Source organism: Peromyscus maniculatus, chromosome 3 (assembly GCF_049852395.1).
Source record: "Peromyscus maniculatus bairdii isolate BWxNUB_F1_BW_parent chromosome 3, HU_Pman_BW_mat_3.1, whole genome shotgun sequence".
Classification (NCBI taxonomy): Eukaryota; Metazoa; Chordata; class Mammalia; order Rodentia; family Cricetidae; genus Peromyscus; species Peromyscus maniculatus.
The window spans coordinates 87,426,955-87,442,925 of NC_134854.1; the positions used below are offsets into that span (position 1 = coordinate 87,426,955).

The 15,971-nt window shown below is 37.5% G+C and overlaps 1 long non-coding RNA gene across 2 annotated transcripts in view; it reads left to right on the plus strand.

Moving 5' to 3' along the window:
- LOC143272166 (uncharacterized) overlaps positions 1–15,971 on the plus strand; it is a 32,725-nt gene that overhangs the window by 2,370 nt on the left and 14,384 nt on the right. For both annotated transcript variants that reach the window (XR_013049601.1, XR_013049602.1), the window contains exon 2: positions 15,911–15,956. This is a non-coding gene — a long non-coding RNA (uncharacterized LOC143272166). The remainder of the gene's footprint in view (positions 1–15,910; positions 15,957–15,971) is intronic.

A 15,971-nucleotide genomic window follows, 5' to 3' on the forward strand; every position in this document is an offset into this window, starting at 1 on the left:
CCGTGCCAAGAGCCTTATTTAATCATGCCTGCAGGTTTTTCTTTACAATATTAAAGAGATATATTCATAGATCATATGGCTTGAGGGTACCATTAGCCAGCCTAGCTGAGTTGGAAAAAATTATACAGTTTCACAAGCTCTTGTTGATTTTCCCATGAATGACTATTTAAATAACAACAACAACAACAAAAAAACTACTTTAGTATGTTACAGATAACAGCTCACCTGAGCTCTGAGTTGACTGCCAGGACCAATTATGTCTGTGAGAAAGCTGCTTCAGATATCTGTCCTGGCAGCTTCAATCAGCCCACATCTGACTACCCCTGCATGTTGTCAGAGGGATTAAATGAAATGGTATAGGTAATATGCTTTGAACACAGTACAACTTTTCATGCTACTTCAAAGAAGGAACACAGATTTACTTACTCTTTTTGGACTGGATCTGTGAGTTCTACTGCTCTGCTTGTGAAGAAGCCCATACTAGCCCACAAGAAGAGATCACAGCAGGAAGTCATATGTAAATGTTTTAGCTGACATCCCAGCTGTAATTTCAGTGGACAGTCAGCACTGGCCACTCAACATGGGAGGGAAGGCCCTTCCATGTGATTTTAGCCATCAGGTTACACCCTAGCCTTTACATTCTCCTCGTGAAGCCCCAGAGTTAGTGGGGCAGGAGCTAGGCAGCCCTCCTAGGTCCTGTCTAAATTACTGTTCAGAGAATCCAAGGACCTCACAAAATGGTTATCTTATTACACTAAGTTTGGAGGTAATTTTGTACCTAGCAGTAGCTATTATTCATAGAAAAATCTTAGTAGGTATTTCCATGCATATGAAAATAATAAAAAAAAATCACTGGGAAATGAAGTATTTTTTTTGCTGTAAATACAATGCTTCATTCAGTTTGTTATTGAATGGTGTCATTTTTAAAATGCAATGTTTAATATTGAAAGCTCTGAAATTCAGGATGTAATGTATGCATTGAAGTTAATACTTTATGAACACTATTTGTGTGCAAGAACAAGTATATCGACTAGACTTATGGCAGTCAGTCTAAATATATTGGGAACACACAACTTATTTGTTTCTACTTAACATGTTTTATACCAACAAATCAAATTTTCCTCAACAAAAGTCGTATTCCTTATAAATACCACCATTGACATTTTAAAAAATTGAGTGATTTAGGACTGAACATTCCAAATATTAGCATTTTTATTTCTTTTTGATGTGTCCACACTAAAATTTGTTTCTCATAAATATTATAGCATGAAAAGCGATATTTCCCTCCATATTTCCTTTTGATCTTTGATCTTTGCAAAGAGAAGTGGAAACTCAAGACTTGCCTTTCATGGTCTTTTCTTTGAATCTCACAGACCACTTTCAAACATCACCAAAAAGCTTTGCAAAAGCTGTTTACTTCCAGACATGAGTATTAACTTGAAGCCAATAGCACTAATATGTGAAAATAGTATATTAATGATAGTGGTATGTATTGCAAAGATCAGCTTCTCTTTGCATTGTGAGAAAGTCAGCGGTAATGGTAATAGTCTATATTGTGTTTTAATGCTCAGTATTAAATCCATGACATAATAGGGATACACTTTTAAAAATATCCATTATTATCATCACAATGTGTGTGGGCATGTACACATATATACATATGTGCCACAAGGATAACTGTAAAGTCAGTCCTCCTTTTGCATTTATGTGGGTTCTGGGGATCAAACTTAGGCTTTCAGAATTGGGTGGCAAGTACTGTACCCACTGAGCCATCCTATCAGCCCAAAAGATACACTTTTAAAACAAATACTAATAATAATTATGGTTTAGTTATTCTGAATGCAGGTTATGGTGTGTGCTCCATAACATGGACAAAAAAAATCAGGCATCATGTAATATTTCTTTGTTGATAATTGTCTGGGTGAGTGAAAAATCACAACATGTATACAGAGCAAGGGGAAATCCAAGTTAGAAAAGCTGTCAGGGAAAAACCAAGTACATCTCATGATTTTTACATACAAATATCTTATTGTACACAATTCTTAAGCCAGTAAAACACTTGTTTGTAGTATTTTAGACTCATCCACACCCATCAGTGTTGAAAGGAGAAGAGAGTGCTTTAAGACCACTACTGAATGAATACCAACCAACACTGCCTTTATTGTTAAAAACATAGAAACTAAAATATCACCAACAAAGAACATAGGTATAGGTAGGAAAAAGTCTCTGAGCATTTTGGACTTCGTTATTTTATTAGTTAAATACAATGCTAATTAGAAAAAAAGAATTTTTTTAACTAACCTGAAAACTTTTTGATGACTAATGGTAACTGTCTTGCTGGGCTGGGTGGTGCACACTTTTATCCCCCCACCTCAGAGGCAGAGGCAGGTGGAGTTCTGTGAGTTCAAGACCAGCATGGTCTCCACACAGAATTCCAGGCCCCAAGGGCTACCTAGTGAGACCTTGTCTCAAAAAAGGAAGGAAGGAAGGAAGGAAGGAAGGAAGGAAGGAAGGAAGGAAGGAAGGAAGGAAGGAAGGAAGGGGGAATGGGAGGGAGGGAGGGAGGAAGGGAGGAAGGAAGGAGGGAGAGAAGGAAAGAAGGAGGAGAGAAAGAAAAACAATTGCAAATTAATAACTGTCTTTTCATTTTTGAAATGCATCAATATATATATAATGTATAATATATGATCATATATATATCATGAAGTTATACCACTGTTGATTCACCTTGCACTGTAGAACAAACTGTTATGAACTTGACGGTTCAGATTGAACATCTGAGATCTGGGGACAGCACAGGCAGGTTCTGGTGAGGCTCCCCTTCCCTTGCTGTGTCTTCTTAAAAAGACAGAAGTAGTGTCATGGATCCGCATTCCTTATGATTAATCTAAGCCTAATCACCTTCCAAGAACCCATCTTCAAATATATCACATTAAAGGTTAAGGCTTTACCATGTGGGTTTGAGGAGACATATAGAGATTCAGTCTGTAACCATAATGTATTAGCCTTCTAAAATGAGTCAACAAATAGAACATCCAGCTAAGATTCTGTTTTCCTTTAACGTCTTGTCTCACTAGTCATTTCAACAGAGCATCTTTTATGAATTAATTATAAATGACACATGTGTGTCAGAGCTAAGCTGAAAAACCCACCCGGTTACTGCAGAAGAACAACAGAGTTGTATTGGGGATATTGTTAATTACTCTCACAGTTAATTAACAAAGAGTATAGGACAACTAGATATTTAGCAAAGTCCTTTTTGTTAAGCACAGATACCTTCACTTCACTTTCCAAATGAGTAATTACATATCTTGTTTGTTTTTTTAAGTTAAAAAAAAAAGCACTTTAAAATGTTCTGAGTACAGAAGAACACATTAGACTGCACATCCCACCCAATATAACTTTAATTTTCAATTAATGTCTGTAATACAACAATGCTAATGATGGGTAACACTCAAAGGAGACCTTGTATTAGCAAGTATATTATCGAGTATGCATGTGTGTTATCTCTGGAATGAAATATTGTAGCAACCTAGACTTCTGCTAGTAAACAGATCTTGGTTTTGGTTTTTGATGGCTTAGCCATAATATAAACAGACTTATGTTTTGCCAAGTTGTACAGATGGAGGTAACCTGGTGGATAATTAAATTCTACAGGAATTGGTCTAGGTAAGAAATTGTAGGAGCCTGAGCTAACGCTACAATGATTCCAGAGGTATAAAAGTCTGTCATGGCAGGGAAGCATGGCAGGCATGGTGGCAGGAACAGGAAGCTGGGAGCTTACTTCTTGAACTACAAGCACAAAACAGAGAGAACAAAATAGAAAGGGTGAGTCTTTGAACTTTCCAAAGCCACATCCAGTGACAACACTACAACAAGGCCACATGTCCTAATCCTCCCCAAATGGCATCACTAACTGAGGACCAAGTATTCAAATGCACATTCTCATACAAAACCACACCCTGCACAAGCTCACTACCACACAGTCTCACTCATTAGCTCAGGCTAATCTTGATTGGCCATTTATAGCAGATTATTCTCTAACACACGATCTTCCTGACTTTACCAACTAAGGGCTGGGATGACAGGTTTGTGCTGCCATACACAGTCAATTGGAATTCTGTAAGAACAATGAATGACAGAGGATGCCTGTGGTCCACACTTCAAGTACAGGTTTCTAGAGAGAATTCATCCATGAAGCGTAGAACAGTGGTACTAGCTACTGTCCCTAACTTAGCTAAGTTTGAAGAAATTACATAAAGAAAAAATGCTCATTTAAAATATCTAATATTTTAATAAGATTTCAGCTACACATAAACATTAAGTTGAACAAAGAAATAAATCTTGAGCATTTTCAACCCTTGTTGTCTAATAGCCAAAACTCAAGGGTATAAATTTCTCCAGACGTCTAAACACTAGGGACCTTTCCCCCACAATTGCTATCCTGAGTACATCCAAAGCTCTGGGAATGTGACTAACCATTAAGTTAGTGAGACAAAAAGGCAAGAGCAGATACAGAAGCTGATGTCGAGTGATTCCTGACAGTCGAACTTACAAACAGGCTGGCGTTACCTCTGACATAATGCCTTCCAGCAGCTGAACTGCACATACTGATTTGTACTTTGGAAACAAGTGCTCTTCGGTGAAAGCTTCATCTATGAGCTTATCTTTGGGGGTCTTTTTAGCCTGGTAGCACATTATAGCCTTCTGTTGTTGATCATTTTCATGATGGAACAAGCTGATCTAAGGACATGTCCCCTTTTACCCAGCAGAGGAACAATGTGCAGGCATTCATGGTCGGTCTCCAGAGATGCTGCAAGGACTGCAGCTGGATGCAGACGACCACAATGGGACAGCTCAAGACCCTGCCACTTGCTGCAGGACACTAGAAGTCCTTTTTAATACTTTTTGCTATTTAGAATCTGAAATAGATTCAAAAACAAAAAGGACCCAATTCTATTCTTTTATTAAAGAACTGAGAACGCACTCATCATGTGTGTATGCATTTAAATATATTTGGTTTTTAAATCATGCATTGCCTTATGAACCGTAACTGATGAAAAGTTGCAAATGAAAATGTAAATGTCTTTTAACTGTGAAATAAAAGTTGTTTGGTCATTTAAAACAGTTTGGATACATATACATTAATGATAATTTGGGGATACAAGTGTAGGTTCAATGAGAAATCTCTTACATTGTTTAACAACTATATTCTTCGCCATTGGTTAATGAACTCAAGTACCTTTTCATAGACTTTGGCCCATTTTTATGTTTTTCATGGAGAAATGCTTAGTCAAGCCATTTGTCTGTTTTAAAAGATGGACTGTTTTTAAAGTGACTTTTTTTTCTTGCTACTAGGGTACATGAGATATTTATTAACTCCTTATCAGACCTACAGTTTTCAAATATTTTCTACTTTCTAGCTTGTTTTTTCACATTCTGTGTTGTCTGTTTTCTATAGTTAACTTTTGAAGGGATTTCTGTTAAGTTTTTCTCTGTTGCCAGTGCTTTTAGTATCATAGCCAGAAATTAATTGTCAAGACCAATGTCATAGAGTCTGCTCTTCTAGTGGTTTTGTGGTTTTAAGTCTTAAATGGGAATTTACCATGCTCTGTGAAGTTTAGTTTATAGTATAAAAGTCTGACTCAGTTTTCTTTCATGCACAGCCATAGTTTTTCAACAATCACACTGATTTCCATAGTGGCTGTACATGTTTGGCCTCCCACCAGAAACAGATGAGTGTTTCCCTCTTACCCCACATCCTCGCCAGCATGATCTGTCATTGGTTTTATTGATCTTGACCATTCTGATTTGTGTAAGCTGAAGTCTCAAAGCAGTTTTGATTTGCATTTCCCTAATGAATAAAGTTGTTGAACATTTCTTTGTTTCTCAGTCATTTGAGTTTCTTCTTTTGAGAATTCTCCGTTTAGATCTGTATCCTATTTTTTAAATTGGGTTATTTATTTTCTTGATATCTCCTTTTTTGAGTTCTTTATATATTTTGGATATTAGCCCTCTATTGGATGTGTAGTTGATAACTAACTAACTAACTAACTAACTAACTAATTACATAAATAAATAACTTTTCCCATTCTGTAGGTTCCCACTTTGTCTGAATGAAGATGTTCTTTGAAATATGGAAGCTTTTCAGTTTCATAAGGTCCTATTTATTAATTGTTGATCTTAGTGCCTGTGTTACCAGTGTTTTGTTCAAGAAGTCATTTCCTATGCCAATGAGTTCAAGGTTTTCCCCCATTTTCTCTTCTCTTGGGTTCAGTGTATGTGGCCTTATGTTGAGGTCATTGATCCATCTGAGTTGAGTTTGGTGCAGGGTGATAGTATGGATCTATTTGTATTCTTCTACATGTAGCTGTCCAGTTTGTACTGGAGATGCTATCTTTTTTCCAGTGTGCATTTCTGGCTTCTTTATCAAAAATCAGTTGTCAATTGGTGTGTGGATTTATGTCTGTATTTTAAGTTCTATTCCATTGGGCAAAATGTCTGTTTTTGAATCAATAACATGCTATTGTTTTACAGTACAATCTTAGGTCTGAATGACGATTCCTCTAGAAACCTACTGTTTGATTACTCAGAATTGTTTAAGCTATCTTGTGGTTTTTATGTTTCTATATGAAGCTTAAAAACATTCTTTCTAGTTCTGTGAAGAATTGTGATTTTTTTTCCTTTGATGAACATTTAGTATACTTTCCTATGTCTTATTAGTTTTTGTTTGAAGTCTATTCTGACAGATATTAAAATGACTACACTAGCTTCTTTCTTAGGTCTATTTTCTCAGAATATCTTTTTCCATCATTTCATCCTGAGGGTGCCGTCTATCCTTGATGTTAAGGTGTATTTCGTAGATGTAACAGAAGGATGATTCCTGTATTTTAGTACATTCTATTAGTGTGTTATTTTGTTGGAAAATTTAGAACATTGATTTTGAAAGTTATCAAAGAGCAGTGTTTATTGATTTTTGTTATTTTGTTATTGTGGCATGGGTTTTTGTCCCCCATCTTTTGATTTGCTTGTCTGGAATTGTTTATTCCTGTATTTTCTTGGATGTGGTTAGCTTCATCAGGTTGAAAGTTTCCTTCTAGCCCCTCTTGTGTGGGTAGATTTGTCAATAGATACTGCTTATATTTGGCTTTATCATGGAATGTCTTTCTTTATCTACCTATTGTGGTTGAAAGTTTTGCTGAGTATAGTAGTCTGGACTTGCATATTTGTCCCTAAGAGTTTATAGAACATCTCTTCATGCCCTTCAGGCTTGTAGTCTCCTTTGAAGTGAAGTGTAATTCTAATAGGTCTATCTTTATAAATTATATGGTCTTTTTCCCCGTACAGTTTTTAATATTCATCCTTTCTTCTGTATGTTGTGTCTTGATTACTATGTGCTGAGTGAAAGTTCTTTTCTGATTCAGTCTATTTTGGTGTTTGGTATTCTTTCTGTACCTTGATATGCACCTCCTTTAGGTTGGGGAAATTTTCTTCTATAATTTTGATGAAAATAATTTTTGTGCCTTTGACTTAGGTTTCTTTTCCTTTGTCTATTCCAACTAATCTTATATTTGACCATTTCATGGTGTCCTACATTGCCTGGATGCTTTGGTCCTGTTTTTTGTTTTTTTGATATAACATTTTCTTTAACTGAGCTATCCATTTCTTTTATCATGTCTTCAATATCTGACATTCTTTCTTCTATCTCTTGTAGTCTGCTGCTGAGCCTTGCCTTTGAATTTCCTGTCTAAGTTTCTAAATTTTTAATTTCCAGTTCTGCCTGAGTTTGGTTTTTTTTTAATTTAATTTAATTTTATTTTACAATACCATTCAGTTCTACATATCAGCCACAGGTTCCCCTATTCTTCCCCCTCCCACCCCCTCCCCTTACCCTCAGCCCACCCCCCATTCCCACCTCCTCCAGGGCAGATCCTCCCCCGAGGACTGCGATCAACCTGGTAGACTCAGTCCAGGAAGGTCCAGTCCCTTCCTCCCAGACTGAGGCAAGTGTCCCTGCATAAGCTCCAGGTTTCAAACAGCCAACTCATGCAATGAGTTCATTGAATCTGTAGATTGCTTTTGGTAAGATTGCCATTTTTACTATGTTAATCCTACCTATCCATGAGCATGGGAGATCCTTCCATTTTCTGATATCTTCTTCAATTTCTTTCTTTAGAGATTTAAAGTTCTTATCAAAAAGGTCCTTCACTTGTTTAGTTAGTGTTATCCCAAGGTATTTTATATTATTTGTGGCTATTGTAAAGGGTAATGTTTCTCTGACTTCTTTCTCAGCCCTTTTATCATTTGTGTATAGGAGGGCTACTGATTTTTTTTTTGAGTTGATCTTGTATCCTGCCACTTTACTGAAGGAGTTTATCAGCTGTAGGAGTTCCCTGGTAGAGTTTTTGAGGTCACTTATGTATACTATCATATTATCTGCAAATAGTGAAAGTTTGACTTCTTCCTTGCCAATTTGTATCCCTTTGATCTCCTTTTGTTGTTTTATTGCTCTAGCTAAAACTTCTAGTACTATATTGAATAAATATGGGGAGAGTGGACAGCCTTGTCTTGTTCCTGAATTTAGTGGTATCGCTTTGAGTTTCTCTCCATTTAATTTGATGTTTGCTGTTGGCTTGCTATAAATTGCTTTTATTAAGTTTAGAAATGTTCCTTGTATTCCTGATCTTTCTAAGACCTTTATCATGAAGGGGTGTTGGATTTTGTCAAAGGCTTTTTCAGCATCTAAGGAGATGATCATGTGTTTTTTTTCTTTCAGTTTGTTTATATGGTGTATTACATTGACTGATTTTCATATGTTGAACCATCCTTGCATCCCTGGGATGAATCCTACTTGGTCATGATGGATGATTGTTTTGATGTATTCTTGGATTCGGTTGGCCAATATTTTGTTGAGTATTTTTGCATCAATGTTCATGAGGGAAATTGGTCTGTAGTTCTCTTTCTTTGTTGCATCTTTGTGTGGTTTGGATATCAGGGTAATTGTAGCCTCATAAAAAGAGTTTGGTAGTGTTCCTTCTCTTTCTATTGTGTGGAACACTTTGAAGAGGATTGGTATTAGTTCTTCTTTGAAAGTCTGGTAGAATTCTGCACTGAAACCATCTGGTCCTGGGCTTTTTTTGGTTGGGAGACTTTTGATGACTGTTTCTATTTCTTTAGGGGTTATTGGTCTATTTAAGTGGTTTATCTGGTCTTGATTTAATTTTGGTATGTGGTATTTATCCAGAAAATTGTCCATTTCTTCCTGGTTTTCCATTTTTGTGGAGTACAGGTTTTTGAAGTATGATCTGATGACTCTCTGGATTTCCTCGTTGTCTGTTGTTATGTCTCCCTTTTCATTTCTGATTTTGTGAATTTGGGTGCTCTCTCTTTGCCTTTTGGTTAATTTGGCTAGGGGTTTGTCTATCTTGTTGATTTTTTCAAAGAACCAACTCTTTGTTTCATTGATTTTTTTGTATTATTCTCTTTTTTTCTATTTTGTTGATTTCAGCCCTCAATTTGATTATTTCCTGGCGTCTATTTCTCCTGGGTGAGTTTGTTTCTTTTTGTTCTAGAGCTTTCAGTTGTGCTATTAATTCATTGGTATGAGATTGTTCCATCTTCTTTATGTGTGCATTTAGAGCTATGAATTTTCCTCTTAGCACTGCTTTCATAGTGTCCCATAAGTTTGGGTATGTTGTACTTTCATTTTCATTAAATTCTAGAAACTCTTTAATTTCTTTCTTTATTTCTTCCTTGACCCATTGATGTTTCAGGTGGGCATTATTCAGTTTCCATGAGTTTGTGGGTTTTCTATAATTTTTGTTGTTGTTGAGGTCTAACTTTAAGGCATGGTGGTCTGATAAGATACAGGAGGTTATTCTAATTTTTTTTGTTTTGTGTCCAAGCATGTGGTCAATTTTTGAGAAGGTTCTATGGGGTGCTGAGAAGAAGTTATATTCTTTTGTGTTAGGATGGAATGTTCTGTAGATATCTATTAGGTCCATTTGAGTCATAACATGTTAGGTCCTTTATTTCTTTGTTAAGTTTCAGTCTGGTAGATCTGTCTTTTGGTGAGAGTGGTGTGTTAAAATCTCCCACTACTAATGTGTGGGGTTTGATGTGCATTTTAAACTTTAGTAATGTTTCTTTTATGAATGTGGGTGCTTTTGTATTTGGAGCATAAATGTTTAGAATCGAGACTTCATCTTGGTGGATTTTTCCCGTGATAAATATGATAAATATGATCTCTTTTGATTGATTTTAGTTTGAAGTCTATTTTATTAGATATTAGGATAGCTACACCAGCTTGTTTCTTAGGTCCATTTGCTTGGAAAGCTTTTTCCCAGCCCTTTACTCTGAGGTAGTGTCTGTCTTTGAAGTTAAGGTGTGCTTCTTGTATGCAGCAGATGGATGGGTCCTGTTTTCTTATCCATTCTGTTAGCCTGTGTCTTTTTATAGGTGAGTTGAGACCATTGATATTGATGGATATTAATGACCAGTGATTGTTAATTCCTGTTATTTTTTGTGATTGTGTTGTGTTGTCCTTCTGTGGTGTATGTTGGTGTGGGATTATCTATTGCTTGATTTTTCATGGATGTGTTTAGCCACTTTGGGTTGGATTTTCCCTTCTAGTGTTTTCTGTAGGGCTGGGTTTGTGGACAGGTATTGATTAAATCTGGTTTTATCCTGGAATATTTTGTTTACTCCACCTATGGTGATTGAGAGTTTTTCTGGGTATAATAGTCTGGGTTGGCATCTGTGGTCTCTTAGTGTCTGCATGAGATTTGTCCATGATCTTCTAGCTTTCATAGTCTCTATTGAGTAGTCTGGTGTTATTCTGATGGGTTTGCCTTTATATGTTACTTGGTCTTTTTCCTTTGCGGCTCTTAATATTTTTTCTTTGTTCTCTGTGTTTAGTGTTTTGATTATTATGTGGCGAGGGGACTCTTTTTTTGGATCCAGCCTATTCGGTGTTTTGTAAGCTTCTTGTATCTTCATAGGTATTTCCTTCTTTAGGTTAGGGAAGTTTTCTTCTATGATTTTGTTGAATATATTTTCTGTGCCTTTGAGTTGGTATTCTTCTCCTTCTTCTATCCCTATTATTCTTAGGTTTGGTCTTTTCATCGTGTCCCAAATTTCCTGGACAATTTGTGTTACGACTTTTTTGTGTTTAGTGTTTTCTTTGACTGACGAATCTATTTTCTCTATTGTGTCTTCAGTGTCAGAGATTCTCTGTTCCATCTCTTGCAATCGGTTAGTTATGCTTGTTTCTGTAGTTCCTGTTCATTTAGTCAGGATTTCTATTTCCAGCATTCCCTCAGCATGTATTTTCTTTATTGTCTCAAATTCATTTTTCAGTTCTTGGAATGTTTCTTTCATCTGTTTAATTGCTTTTTCTTGGCTTTCTTTGATTTCTTCCCATTTTTTGTTCGTTTTTTCTTCCATTTCTTTAGGGGAGTTTTTTATTTCCTCTTTAATGGAGTTTTTCATTTCCTCTTTAAGGGAAGTTTTTATTTCCTCTTTAATGGAGTTTTTCATTTCCTCTTTAAGGAAAGTTTTTATTTTCTCTTTGAGGGAATGTTTTATTTCTTCTTTAAGGGCCTCTATCATCTTCTTAAAGTCATTTTTAGGGTTAATTTCTTCTGTTTCTTCTGTCTTGGTATATTCAGGTCTTGCAGGTATAGAATCACTACATTCTGATGTTGCCATATAGGTCTTTATGTTGTTGCCTGTATTTTTGCACTGGCGTCTACTCATCTCTTCCTCTGTGTGGTGCAGGTGGTGTCTGTGTCTGAGAGTGCCTCTCTTGTTCTAATTTTTAGTCTTGATTTAGTAGGAGTTCTTGGTTAAATTCATGCTATTGGGCTATTTCTTCAGGGGCAGCTGATTTCAGTCGGTGAATTATATACTTATGATTCTGGTGATCTGGTTTGGTGGCTGGGCAGCGCCTTCTTCTGTGTTCCCAGGTCACGTTTTGTTCATCCGTCAACTCCTCAGCTGATCTTGTTTCTTCAGACTTCCAACTGTAGGCATCTGAATCCTCTCCCAGATGGGTTTCAGCTGAGTGTGGTAGTCTCACCAACACCTCCAAGTTGTTGGGTTTCGCAGGATCAGCAGCTGGGCCCTGGGTTGTCCTCAGACGGAGTGTTCAGATTCGTTCTGGTTCCATCCCACAGAGATAGTTTCTTCCCTGGGTGTTGGGGTTAGAGGCATCCCTGTTCCAAGCTGCCTCTGCTTGTCTCTGTCGCCGGGCCTGTCTACCTCTGCGGTCCGCCGCCAGGCCTGTATGTCCCTGTCAGCTACCGCCGGGTCTGTTTGCCTCTGGGGGCTGCCGCTGGGCCTGTATGTCTCTGCCAGCTGCTGCAGGGCCTGTATGTCTCTGCCAGCTGCCGCTGCAGGCCTACCTACCTCTGCTTGTCACTGCCGGGCCCGTCTACCTCTGCGGGCCGCCACCGTGAGCCTACCTGCGTCTGTTTGTCTCAGCTGCCAGGCCTATCTACCTCTGCAGGTCCTGTATATCCCTGTTGGCTGCCACCGGGGCCGTCTACCTCTGCGGGTCGCCGCTGGGCCTGTATGTCTCTGCCGGCTGTCGTCAGGCCTGAATGTTCCTGTCGGCCGGGCCACTGCCACAGGCCTACCTGTGTCTGCTTGTCTCCGCCGCTGGGCCTGTCTACCTTGGGTTTTCTTTATTGATTGTTTTTCCACTTGTAGGTCTTAACCAGTATTCTTCATCTCATTCCACTTTTTGTTTACATTTTCATAGATTTCTTTTAGGGATTCATTCATTTCCTCTTTAAGGACCACTAACATAGTCATAAAGACTATTTTGATGTCCTCATCTTATGTGTTAGTTATGTGACATTTCTCAGGGCCTACAGTGGTAGGGTTGCTGGGCTCTAGCAGACATACCATCTTGGCTGTCGAAGATTATTGATTGCGTTTTTATGCTGGCATCTGGGCATCTGGGTTTGGGAAGATTGTAATTCTAGGTGCTGATATCTGGTCTTGTTTTCTTGGGTAGATGTTCTATTCCTTGGTTTCTGTTAATCTTTCTGGTTCTTAGGAGAGTGTGGTAGATGTAAGTTGCCTGGTAGGGAATGCTTCTGAGATCCTGCCAGGTGTGGCCACTGGGGAGTCTCATTAGAATATATCTCTTGGCATTGGGACCTTCCTTAGGGATGGAGCTGGGCTATAGTGACAGGGATGAGGGGCTCCCTAGGCAGGAGGAATGCAGAGTGTGGTACTAGGATTTGCTTATTTCCGTAAGCATGGGTACAGATATGGGGGAGAGGCCACAGCTGGTAGTCTGCTGCAGCTGGCAATGGAACTTCTGTATTGGATTTGGACAAGAGGAAGAGTTAAAATGTGAAGGTCACCTACTTGCTTCCCTGCCCTATCTGCCTCCCTGACCAGCATGGCCTGTGCATTCTGAGGGAATATCTGCAGGAGATGGAGGATAAGACAAAGGAATGGAGTGTGGGAGAGAATCTGCATGATCTTCTGGAGGTGGAGACAGAGAGGAAGGGGAGGCCACAGTAGGCAGTTGGCTGCACAGCTGGGTATGAGATTGGAGGGTTGCATATGGAGGAGAGGCGAAAGAGTGGAAGTCTGAAGATCACCCACCTGTTTCACTCAAAACACTGAATTTCTATAAACATTAAGAACATGGATGAATTATTTAAAAAATTGTCCACATGAGAACCTGGAGAAAAAAAATGTTTTACAAAAGCTGCTCAGTGCACTTAATTGAAAGACAGAAGGTATGAAGCAGAAAGATGTAGACATATAAGTTTCATGAAAGTAGCATCCATCTTCTCACGGCTTCTTGTCTTCTTTGTTGCATTTAACCAATATTGGATGAATGAATAGAATAAGACAGATAGATATGATAAATATCTCCAAGGAACTAAATATAGAAATAACAAATAAAATCTGAGTAAGAAAAGACTAGAAACTATAGGTTAATTATCTAAGTTATTGCCTTTTCAAAAGCCCTAAAAATTTGACCAAAATAGGTAATTACATATGTGTGTGTGTGCATGTATCTTCATATATATGATATATAATATACATAATACATACATATACATATATATATATATATCCTGAGATGTTCTTAGAACACATAAAATTGCACATAGAACAATTTAAAACATAATTCTTAAAATCCATGAGAAGATAAAACAAAGATAAATGTTCAGCATAGTTATTGGGAAATAAATGAACCAACATGTTTATTTTCTCCTTGAATATTTAGGAACTATCTTTTCAGTAACTGACAAATGTTTAAAGTTATAATTTCCAGTAAGATGATAACATGAAAGGGAAATTGGGACAGTACTGTCCGAGAAGGTGACATACAACATCTTGAAGCATAAATAGGAATTCCTAATAGGAAGGACTTTCCAAAAGCTTTCCAACAGCTTTCCAGGAATAGATAGTGCTGGTGGCCATGTCATAGGAGCAGCAAGTGGCAACTGAAGTTCAAGGGGTCAGCCCAGCAGAAAGAAACTCTCTGATGGGTCAACCTTGGGCAGGCAAGATCCCAGGACCAAAGACCCCAGAATGTCTTTTGCTTTTGCTGTTCCTTTACATGTGTGCTGCTGCACTCTTTTTCTGGTATCTGGGATGGTATGAATGGGTGTGGGGAGATCCCCACTGCCTGTAATGTAGTATGTTTACCTTATGGAAACATCCCGTACTACTGGGCATTTTTACCTGTGGACTATTAGGAAGATGATTTCTTCCTAAGATATGCTGTCTAAATAATAGTAATAATAATAATAATAATAATAATAATAATAATAATAATATTAGTTTAAATAGAGTTTTGATGATTAAAAGTATAAACAAGGAAGTATCACACAGCTACAACACATGAATTTCTTCTGAGGAGCCATACAGACTGTGGCTTAGGTTAATGATTAAGAAAAACAGTTGAGTCCCAGCAGCCCAGCTAGCTTAAATTCTTTTGACCTTAATGTTAGGAGATGTGTTCACAGCTGAGACAAAGCTTTGAAAATAACTTATAATTAGACTAAGATGTTTTTGGCAAATAGCTTTGAGGTGAAAAATCCAAGAAGATAATCTAAAGTTTTAGAAAGGCACATAGTTGAATGTGGAACTCTTTAAGGTCAGGGAACAAGAATAAAACAGCCCAATGATTACTAGCTGATGTGCTTTTCTTGCTAGGATTGGTTGATAACCAAAAGTAATTCTTAATTCCTTGTATCCATTTATAAGATTACTTTTCAAGATAAGTAATAAAGTAATTGGCCCTTCCTTTTTAACTACAAACTACAGCCTGCCAGTAAAAGAACTGACTGAGAAAAATAGCTTGCTTGCCTACAGGGTTAATTTGTAACAAGTTGCTTAGGTATGTATGCATGTGGGTTCTTGGGATAATTGGTTTTTCACCTGTGATATGTAAAATATTTAACCATGTAAATAATATAGAAGACATGTTGTTTTTTATTTGTATTCATTGTAATCATTCATTTGAAAAATAAAGTGTAATCACATTGTAAATTTTATTTTGCCTGAAAGATTTTCTGGGGTATATAAGCTGTAAGGGAAATAATAGAGAGAGTTAGATAGAGTTAAAGTAGGCTAGAAGGAAAACATCAAGAATGAGAGAAGGAAATCACCAGAAAATAAAGAATAGAGAATTCAAAAGAAGAACAAGGAAAAGGCCTGAAGGAAACCACCAAGAGAGTTGTGTGAGTGTCTTTTTCCTTAATCCCCTCAGATAAAAAAGTCTAGTACACACCAACACTGTGGATTCCTTTCCAGCCCTGGGCTGTCTGGAAGCTGGTCCCCCAGGCAACAATAAGATAGTATTTAGCAAACAGCAAATTATTTGGTATGACACAGCTAGAAGATGAATGAAAAATTTTCCTTTTCTTTGCAGGAAAGTTGTCTTGCAAAATAGAAGGAACAGCCTTTCTGCTTCTGATGTAAGTGTTCCTGTG